At 42.8% G+C, this 10,257-nt stretch overlaps 1 protein-coding gene across 4 annotated transcripts in view; it reads left to right on the forward strand.

The window, feature by feature from the left end:
- Positions 1-10,257, forward strand: part of BCL11A (B-cell CLL/lymphoma 11A) — a 135,809-nt gene that overhangs the window by 47,191 nt on the left and 78,361 nt on the right. The window lies entirely within an intron of this gene.

The following is a 10,257-nucleotide window of genomic DNA, read 5'->3' on the forward strand; positions in this document are numbered from 1 at the left end:
CTTTTTCCCAAAATCTCCCCCTCTTTTCACCCCCCCCCCCCCCCCCCAAGTCCCCGGTCACTCAGAGAGTTTGTTCTGACTACTGGCTTTTAGATCCTGGAAATGATTGGTTGGCAAATGCATGTTCAAAATCAGTGCTGATCTTTTCCTTTATGACGTTAGCTTGTCTGCACAAATGGTTTAAAGCAAGGCCTGGGATTAATATTATTCACTTATTGATTGATTCATTGATTTGTAAGTGCATCCATCCCTTCAGCAGCTAAGCAGGTTTTGTTAATTTTTAGAAAAACACAGAAAATGTATACCTGAGAGAAAATTCTATTTAAATATTTCCTGTCCTTAAAAACAGATAAGCTAAAAGCTTGTCCATCTGATGCTGACCTCAAATTTGGACACTGGCGGATTGCTCCAAAGGTCATGACCTCACTACTGAGAGCACTCTACTGCTGGGCTCAGAGCAGTCATCATCAGGGACTGATAGTAAAGGCAGTGCTGTAGGTCATTTCAGTCAAACATGAATTCCTGTGGTAGGATCCACAGGAGAGAAATACAGGTAGTCAGGGTCTCAGGGCCAAGACAGATGGAAATATGACATTATGTGGAACACCTTACTGGTGTCCACTGCTTGAAGGACATCGTTAGACATTAAGTGGGAATACCATCTCCCTGTTTAAAGCCAGATTGATAGGGGTCAAAGACACCTCACAAGATCAAGATGCAAATGGATCTGTTCCAAAACTGCTTTCTCAATAACCTTCCTCAAGAATGAAAGGTTAGAGACTGGCTGATAACTGGCAAGGCTGTTAATGTCAAGAGATATTTTTCTTTTCAGCAAGATGGTACTGTTCCAGGCTGGCTGGCACCTTGCCTTCCTGGAGTGAAGCAGTTGATAGTAATGGGGCAACACCTGACATGGTGGCCTTCACCAGGCAGGAGTGTAGGAGTCAAGTCTGAGGTGACAGAACACAACTTCTGAATGCATTTCACTAAGTGAAACCAGGTGAAACTGCCTGAAAAAAGCAGACAAATGAAGTAATTTATCAGTGAAAAAACAGTCATCACCTATATTATTGGCATCCTTTTTATTGCTTCTGATCTGATAAGTAAGCTTGTTAGGATTTAAGCAACAGTCATGTTCCTTCCATAGCCTTATGTTGTTTTGTATACATGAAGGGCTGTGTGGCACCATCTCATCAGAAGAAAAAGTCAGAGAAGATATAAAAAACTGGTTTTCTCTGTAGCGTGTCACCAGCACGAGTTACAGCCCAGTCTGCTCTGGAAGTGTATGAATGCATCTTATCATACCTGCCGGGGGGCAAAGTTAAAAAATACATAGGTACAGGCTGAAAAAAACAGTGGTTCATGCAGGTCCTCATCAGTCCCTTGACTGGTGTGTCTACTCAGGCAGAAGTGGGCCATTCAGTACACAGACATATGTCTCATAGTCAGAACTTTTACTGTAACAGAGAGCATTGCACTAAATGGTGAAGCATTTTTATATGCTCACAACATATACAGAGCCAGCTAATCACAAATTATTACTGTCTAGGGTAGCCTTACCTTCTGATCTGTTCTTGTAAGCGCTGCTGTTTTATACTGATATTCTTCAGAGGAATTTACTTCCTTCTGACTCCTCCTATTTCTACCAAACCATGTCCCTTGGTTCAGTAGCTGCTGTCAACACTCCATTTATGTCTTTCCATAATCTTAGACTGATTGAACACCAGGTTCCTCTATCACACTGACTCTCAGCATTTTCAGACTCAAGGCACCCCTCATCAGACTTGAGGTGCCTTTTAGTTTTCACTCATTTTTTGACTACAGAAAAATGATAGAGCAAGTCTTTTGTTGCAGAGAAACCAGAAAGACCAGAACAGTGTAGAATGTTTTTAGTACAAATTAATTCCTATTTGTAATCTCTGGGTTTATTTTATAAATCGTATTTGCACACCTACCACTACCAACACTGAATAGCACCCTGCAGCACCCTTGAAAGGAATTCAAGGCACCCTAGTTAAGAATCATTGCTCTGTCACAAAATGCTGTGATTAGACTTTCAATATGTGTTGCAGTAGAGGGCTGCATTACATGCTGTGCACTGGAGGGGAGTATGGCCAGACAATTATATATGGGTCTATGTCACTGCAGGAAGATGTGATTTGAACATTAATGCAAAGGATTGTTTGGGTCAAGACTCCTGGGCCTTGATTCACCAAGTGGGAAGTGGCAACCTCAGAGATCCAACTGAACACTCCTCAATTAGGACTGCTGCAAATTAGAGTTGGTGGGGTGGGGGTTCTGTTTTAATTCTAAATGTTTAGGGTAAGGTCCCTTATGCTAGCAGAGGATTAGGTTTAGCCAGAGTCCAATTCCTCAGTGCTTTCTCCTACCTATGGTATGCTCCCAGCCAACTTAGTATGCCCCCACCTCTTGTGTAGGGGAATTCTGTACATGGTATTTCTGGCCTGTGTAAGACCACAGAAAATGGCTCCAGTAGCCTGGAAGTGATCTGACCCCTGGCTTCTGTTCCTGGTTTGCCACTGGATCACTGTGTGATTTGGATGTGCCACTTAAGAAATCCATGTGAAGTTTGCCTAACTAAGAATTTTAAGATTTGGTCTGTAGTTTCACTGTCTCAGTTTGCTTATATGGAAAGTAGATGTTATACAGAATTAAGAGCTGAGTGAATTTTATTTTTTTTGGTGAATAGCAAGTTTGCTGAAAGATGTGGTATCAATGAAGTCATTGAATTATTTTGGCCAAGATATTAGAAAGAAGAATTTTGAAAATGGTTTTGTTTCAACATTTTTGAAGCAAAAGGTTTCAGCTATTTATTTTTTAAATGGGATTTTTCATTTAAAAATTGCCATACTTTTTAAAAAGAAGGGTATAACTGGGTTAAATAACTTGAAAATGAAATGAAATGCTTTCTTTGCTTTAGGTTGAATGAAATGTTTTGTTCAACCTTAAACAAAATTGTTCAGTTTTCTCATTTTGCCAGCAATCTGAAAAAAATGATTCTGCTTCAACTCCAAATGAATTTTTTCCCCTAATTATTCAGTTCAGCAACTGAACTGAAAAAATCCATTATGTGCCCTGCTCTATAATACATACCTTACTTCATAAGAATGTTGTTAGGTTTAAATTATTAATAACTGTAAAGCACCTTGACAGCATCAGATGAAAGATGCTATCTAGTTGCATTATTATAATTTTATTTGGGGTTGTATCCAGATCAGTTGTTCTGTATAGATTTGTGTGGCTTCTTATATGGATTTACATGCGCATATATGTGTATGCATGTGTGTCCATGCATACAAACACACACTATTGGTTGGGTAGAGACATGTTTGTTCCTCACTGCCAACATAAGTTTTGCACAGATACTGAGTAGAAAATATTCCTCAAAACTGATCATGTAGACCCCCCCTCCCCCCAAAAAAGGATTTGTTTAAATTTATTTGAAACGATGTGCGCATTAGTGGTATTTTGTGACTTGTAAAGTTGAGAGAGGGATTTTTAAAACAGTGCCCGACTCTGGCTTAACTCTGGTGCTGTTGAAGTCAGTGTTAAGAATCCAGTTTTGAGTGCTTTTGAATAAAGCACCCTTGATGTCTATATTATCTGAAAAAAACCCATGTATTTGTTTTGCTTTTAGGAGCATGAATGCCTTGAATTTATTAAAAGAACTCCAAAACCCAATTTTTGACACCAAGAGTCTAGAATTTACATTATTAATTAGTACCACAATATGCAAAAAATCCAGTTTACATATCCAAATACTGCTTTGCATAATTCACACCTCATGTCTGGTGAGAAAAAAGAAGCATTTCCTTCAATTAATAAAACAAGTAAGAACATTTTTAAAAAAATGTTGGAATTGGGGAGATTGGCTTGTCTTCATGTTTTATTATAATTAGTATTTGCTTTTGCTATTGTTGCAGTCTAATTTTATAATTTATTTGTTAGAAACTGGCAGCATCTGTTAACTTGTAGAACAGTCATTATGATGTGACATAATGAGTTTGGACCAGAATGGCACCTTACTTTTGAAGTTGTCCCACTTATTACAACAGTGCTTCCCACAGAGTAATATGTTATTTAGTGGCCTCGTCTACACATGTGGTTAACTACAGAGTAGACTCATTAGCTGCAGAGTAAAGTGTCACTGTTTACATGTACAGTGGTATTAGGTCTCAGTAAACTAATTAATGCCACAGTAAGATAGTACTGTTGGGGACAAGACTATCTTACATTGGGGCAATTTACTGAGATTAAACACGTGTAGATGCTGACTGCGAGTGTAAATTGTGCTTGCTCAGCCCATCCAGCCAGGGGCCAGACTCTTGCCTGCCTCCTAGACACAGAGCTCTGCATTTTGAGTACTCTCGTGCCCCAGTCAGCCCTTCTGCTGCCCAACGCAGCCACTTGGAACCTGGGGCTGACATCTTGTTTTTCCTGCCAGCTTGGGCCTGCTCTGCCTCTGCTCAAATTGCTGTTGTCCTGGGCGCATGTGTAGATGCTATGCCTGGGAGTAGTTTACTCTGGCTCAGACTGCTCCAGAGTTTATTGTACATGTAGTTGGACCCAGTATGAGTAAGAATATAAGAATTTTACTGTAAGCGATTATTTTTCCTGTTAGGGTCTGGTCGTGGGGCCGTTTCTCATTTTGGTAAGTACTTATACACCAGAGTAGAACCATTGCCTTAATAGGACTATTTGCATGAGTGGGTGCTTAGGCATATGAGTAGGGGTTGCACAATTTAACCCCAATTGCTAATTTTAATTAAAGATGTTTTCTTATATAAGTATTGAACGAGAAGCTGAAAGCTGTGTGACAGGTAAGAGGATACAGCAATGTCCAGGCAGTATCCACTCTGAGTTTTAGAACTGATATGAGAGATATAGCTTTTCATTATCTTTCCTTGACTAGCCATATTAACAGCAGAAAAACATAATTTTTTGAGCCACTTGAACAACATAATTGACTGTCAATATCAAGAACTACAAAACTGTGTAGGGAACAAGTTAGAACATACCTTAACAAAATCTTACAACAAAGAGCTACTCAAACACACCCTTGAGTCTAGTGAGCTGTAAATTGAACTTCAGTTCAAATGAAAGACTTTTATGTTTTGTGTACATTTTTGTATCTACTCAGAGTGATTCAGTATCCCACACGGTGTGACTTTAAGTCACTAAAAGAATCAGCAAGCACCATACTCAGCACTGAGATCAGTGGTTTATATCCCTATGTGGCAAACTGACTTTAGTCAGAAAGGATTCAGCGGAGCCCCACTTAACTTTCTTGTTCAATTGTATTATTTTTTAAAATTTATAGAGGTTAGACAGGACCTGAGCCACCTTTCAGTCAGTATTTTCCACACAGGGAAGAAACAAAGAGAGAGAACCTTGTACTCTGCTGTGTGAGTGTAATGATCTTTCTGTAAGAAGCTCCACACCCATTTCTTCCTACAGGTTAGAGACACATTTTTGGCACAGTGCAAAATAAGCGTTCTAACATGTTTTTAATCTGCAGCTTTCACATCTTGAAAAGTCTGATGTTGTGGCTTTGGCTGTATGCATATATTTCAAGGTGTAGCACCCGAATAGTATAAAATATAGAACATAAGTAAAAAGCAGTGACAAGCATTAAATACGTTGACTCTAGTTTGCTATGTATTCATTTTTATGCCCTTTGGTAATGCTTTTCATTTTCATCCTATTATATTAGCTACTTTTGGAAGATTCCTAGGTATTTACCATTGTAATATGAAGTTCTTTCTGATACTTTTTGAATTCTTAATTGCTACAAACTGGGTGCATCTAAATGAGACCCTTTACTGCACATTAGACTAATGTGCATGGAACTTACTGTGCAGTAAGTTAGGCTAATGCATGGTTTGCTTGTACCAAGAAATGCAGGTAATAGATTAACTGCACGTAAGCTACTGTGCAAGTAGCGCATGTGTAGATGCTGATTGGGAACAATTTGCTCCTGGTCAGCCTAAGCAGCAGAGGGCGGCAGGGCGGTGGGGGTGGAGGGGAGGTGTCCGCAGCTCTGGGATGGAGCTTTGGATCACAGCCCAGCTCAGCAGTACACCCCAGTGTTGGCTTGGGGTGATGCTCCATGGAGGAGTTGCAGCAGTGCCCTGAGCTGTCCCCTTGCTTTGCTTGCTGAGAGGATGGGAGAGTTCTCTGTCTCCAGTCCCAGTGCTGCTCAGCTCCTAGTTCCCCCCAGTAGAGCTTCCCTGTCCCCTCAGTCCTGCCGCTACTCACACAGTACACACCCTAGTCAGCTTCTGCTCCCCACCCATGTCTGGGGGAGCTGGCAGCTGAGCAGCACCAGGACCAGGGGAGCTGCTGTGGTGTAAGCAGTGCTGGGACTGGGGGGTGCTGTGGCAGGGTAAGCAGCACCAGGATCTCCCCCTGGTCCTGGTGCTGCTTACTTCCCTGTTGACTGCCCGTGGTCCCCCCCGTGACTCCTGGTGCTGCTCAGCTCCTGGGGCTTCCCCTAGGCATGAGTGGGGAGTGGGAGCTGAATGGGGCATGTGCTGCATGGGCAGCAGCAGGGCTAAGGGGATAGGGAAACTGTGTCCCCAGCCTGGCACTGTGGGGACAGTCAGCAGGGGAAGCTGGGAGCTGAGTAGCGCTGGGACTGGGGACAGAGAGTCCCCCAATGCCTTCAGCAGGCAAAGTGAGGGGAGAACTCAGGGTGCTGCTGCTGGCATTGCCCCAAGCCAACACCACTGATCCAGGCTGCTATCCTGGGATCCATGCGGCTGGGATCTGTCCCCTGCTCCGAGAAAGCTCCCCCCTGCTCCCAGAGCCCAGGCCTGACCTCTGTGCTCCCTGCTGGCTTGGGCTGGCACGAGGGGAGCCTGGAGCTACTCCTGGTTGCTGCAGGGGGCAGAGCAGGGCAGAGGGTCAGGAGCAGCCCTGGACTCAACTGCTCCCATTGGCTGCATCCAGATGAGTGCGGACATGCAGTATGTGGCACTGTAGATCTGTCTACAGTGTCAGACACCGCATATTCAGGCATGGTCTGTGCTGCTACCCTGAAGCACAGGGGTGTTTTTTGATCCCAGAAGATTCCATGGTCAAAAAAACCCAAGCCAAAAAAAGTGAGAAGGCAATGCACGCAACCCAAAACAGGAGCATGGCTGGCCAGAGCCATATTCTGGTTGCCGAGCAGGCTCCCAGCTGCAGGAGCACTGTGGCTGCAGCTCCTTGAGGCCCCCAGGACCTCAGGTAAGGCTGCTGGAGCCATCACAGTTGCTGGCCCCAGCCTCCCCTACCCCACCCAGGGTAACCTGCCGTGTGCCAGTGTGCACGGCACAGGTGTTCCTTGGGGACAAGTAACAGCAGCATGAGGTGCACCGTTGTAACTTGTCCCTGGGGAAACAAGTGGCCACACTCATCTGGACGGAGCCATTGGGAGCAAATTTGCTTCTGGTGTGGGTGCATGTGTCTCTAGGCACAGTTTACTGTGCCTTATTTTAATGCATAGTAACCTTAAGGCACATTAATTGCATGTGTAGACTCACCCAATGTGCATAGACTTTGCTGTTTTAACTGAAACACCATTAATTCTTTGTTTTCTAGTGGGCATATACTTACATGAATCATGATGGACCTTAGCCAGAATCCACTGAAGTCAATGGAAGTCTTTCCTTTAACTGAAATGGGATTTGGATCAGGTTATGAATTACAGCTCTGTCCCTTGTCTATTTTACTAAAGCATGACACTTGCAAATTTTCTTCTCTGCCTGGCATTAATTACCACATCCCATGATCAACAGGCCTCTTTTTAGCATCTCTAAGTGTTGTTATATCGTTGCTGACATTGGCACCCACTTGACTTCAGTGATGCTTACTGCTGTTGATAAATAGGTGGGAACATAGCTCTGGGAGGTATTACACAACTATAGTAGAGTTCAGATGTTGTGAGTTCTAGTTCTGGCTCCATAATCTGTCTTGTGGTTTATATTTTATTTAAATAGATTTTCTTTTGGAGGAACCCTTTCCCCACTACTGTTTTGTTGTTCTGGGAGGAGAGCAAGATGGATTATCTCTCTCCTGTTATGGGAAGAGCTAGCATTTACCTTTGGTCCTTTTGCTCCCTTGGGGCTGTGCGGGGGTTAGAGCATTTTAGACGTTTCCCGAAATGTCAGCATTAGGAGCACCATTACAGAGACACTAGAGGAATGATCAAAATGAAGGGGCAGAAGAAATTAGCCAGCTAGAAAGCTACAAACAGCAAGTCATCAATAATCAAGGCTTGTTGTTGGGAGCCAATTCATCCTCCAGTCCATGTCTGTGATGTTTATAAATAAGGATAACAAAAAGTGAGGCTTTATTAGGCCTGTATGACATAAAAGGTACATTTAGATCCAAAGTGTAGCACTGCCTGTTGTAAAATCAGACAGATGATGACATAAATATGTTGCTACTCAAACAATGATGACAGCCACGCTGCTTGGTTGTTAATAGGCCAAATTCTGCTCTTGGCTATGTCAGTGTTATCCTTTTTTTGAAATGGGAGGATTGCGCAGCTTTTGTTGATCTCTAGCAAAACAAAGATTTGTAGTCAAGGAAGGCCAGATTTGATGAAGGTATCTTTGTATTTCTCAGGATGACCTGCACAATTGGAGTTGCATGCTTAATCGTAGTATCAAATGCATGTAAGTGTATCTCTTCCATGTTCAGCAGTGAAGGAAGAGGAGGAAATGATGAAGAATATGCTATGAAAATTGTTTCATGGGATTCGATTTGCCCTTATACTAGAATGAGTGATGATGTGCTTAGAACCAAAAATGTGTGCTGCTCCTGCTTATCTGACCCTATGAAAATAGTCACCGTCTTTTTGTTTCTCTGGAGAACTAAGAAAATGGCAGCATATGACAGAATTGCCAGCCAGGCCTGCAGGATAAAGCAGTAATTAGCAAAGCTTTTAAAAGGGAAATCTCCACATTGGGAAAACATTATAACAGATCATATTTAGCATGTCTCTTGACAGTTTTGCTGCTTACCCATTTCTTTTTCCACTGCAAAGCTGAGTGAGTGATGTAACAGGCATTTCCTCCATGTGATATCATGACCAAGGCTGAATTGCCAAAGGACAGGAGCAAAGATGAAGTGGTACTAAAGATCTGGCATTCATTCTTTGTGCATGTGAAAGAATATGAGAGAGGTGATGTGGAGCAGGAAGCTGAGTGTCTCCCCAGAAGCCCAACTGTCTGCTGGAGCTGCTTGGTAACACTTTCTTGTGAAAATCCTCTGGAGATTGTCTTTCTTGTTTCTTGTTCTGAATACCATAGGATCCTAGAGAGGTAGGGCTAGAAGGGCCTTCAGAAGTCATATAGTCCAATCCCCTGGACTGGATCATTCTTATCTAAGATATCCTATCCTAATCCATTGTCTAAACTCCAGAGGTATTTTTCACCCTCATAGGTATAAGTTTAAATTTTGGTATCTGGGGCAGTGCTGGGGGTGGGGGTATATACCTTTTTGGTACAAGCTTCCTCAGCATTGGTTGTGGCAGTGGTGCAGTTCCCTGGGGGCTTCTATTCTGGTGACCCATCTTAATTGGCACCTGGGTCTGGTGCCCTAATTGCTTTCCTCTTTCAGCTCCCCTCGCCCCCACCAAGTTATGTTACTGGTTACCCTGTTCTTTGGTTTTTTCCTTCCACTTGCTTCTCTTGCTGGAGTTCAACGTTTTCTTGTTTTGGCCTTTGAGATCCTGCATAACTGTCTCCCCTAACAATTTTGTTTTTGCATGAAAGCCATTGCCAATCCTTCTATTCCACTAGTGATACCAGCCTTGACACCTGTTTGTGTGCTTCTGCTACAGGCACTCTGCATTTTCTTCCACCCCATCCTGGTCTAGGAAGCCATTTCTCTGTTTACCTTTAAAACTATTCTGTAGACCCACTTCATCCATAGGTTCATAAAAAGCTAACTGGCTGAGTAAGAGAGATGTGGGTTGGCTCCATCTTTATTGTATGATACATACATCATGGTAGTGAAACATATGACCAAAAGAAGCCATAATAATTTTTAATAAATGTTATACCTCTTCTACCAGCAGTTTGTTCATTTGGTTGACTCTGGGACAATGGATCTTTCTTATATTTGAAACAGGGGTGACTGGAGCCTCTTGAGTCTGTGGGGGCACAATTTGTGGGTGGTCCTGGGGGCGGGCCAAAAGCACCATATCTACTCCTGTATTTTTGTTCTGTGGCTTAGTGACACCCC

The sequence above is a fragment of the Gavialis gangeticus genome, unplaced genomic scaffold (assembly GCF_001723915.1).
Source record: "Gavialis gangeticus isolate Ggan-Ray unplaced genomic scaffold, GavGan_comp1, whole genome shotgun sequence".
Lineage (NCBI taxonomy): Eukaryota > Metazoa > Chordata > Crocodylia > Gavialidae > Gavialis > Gavialis gangeticus.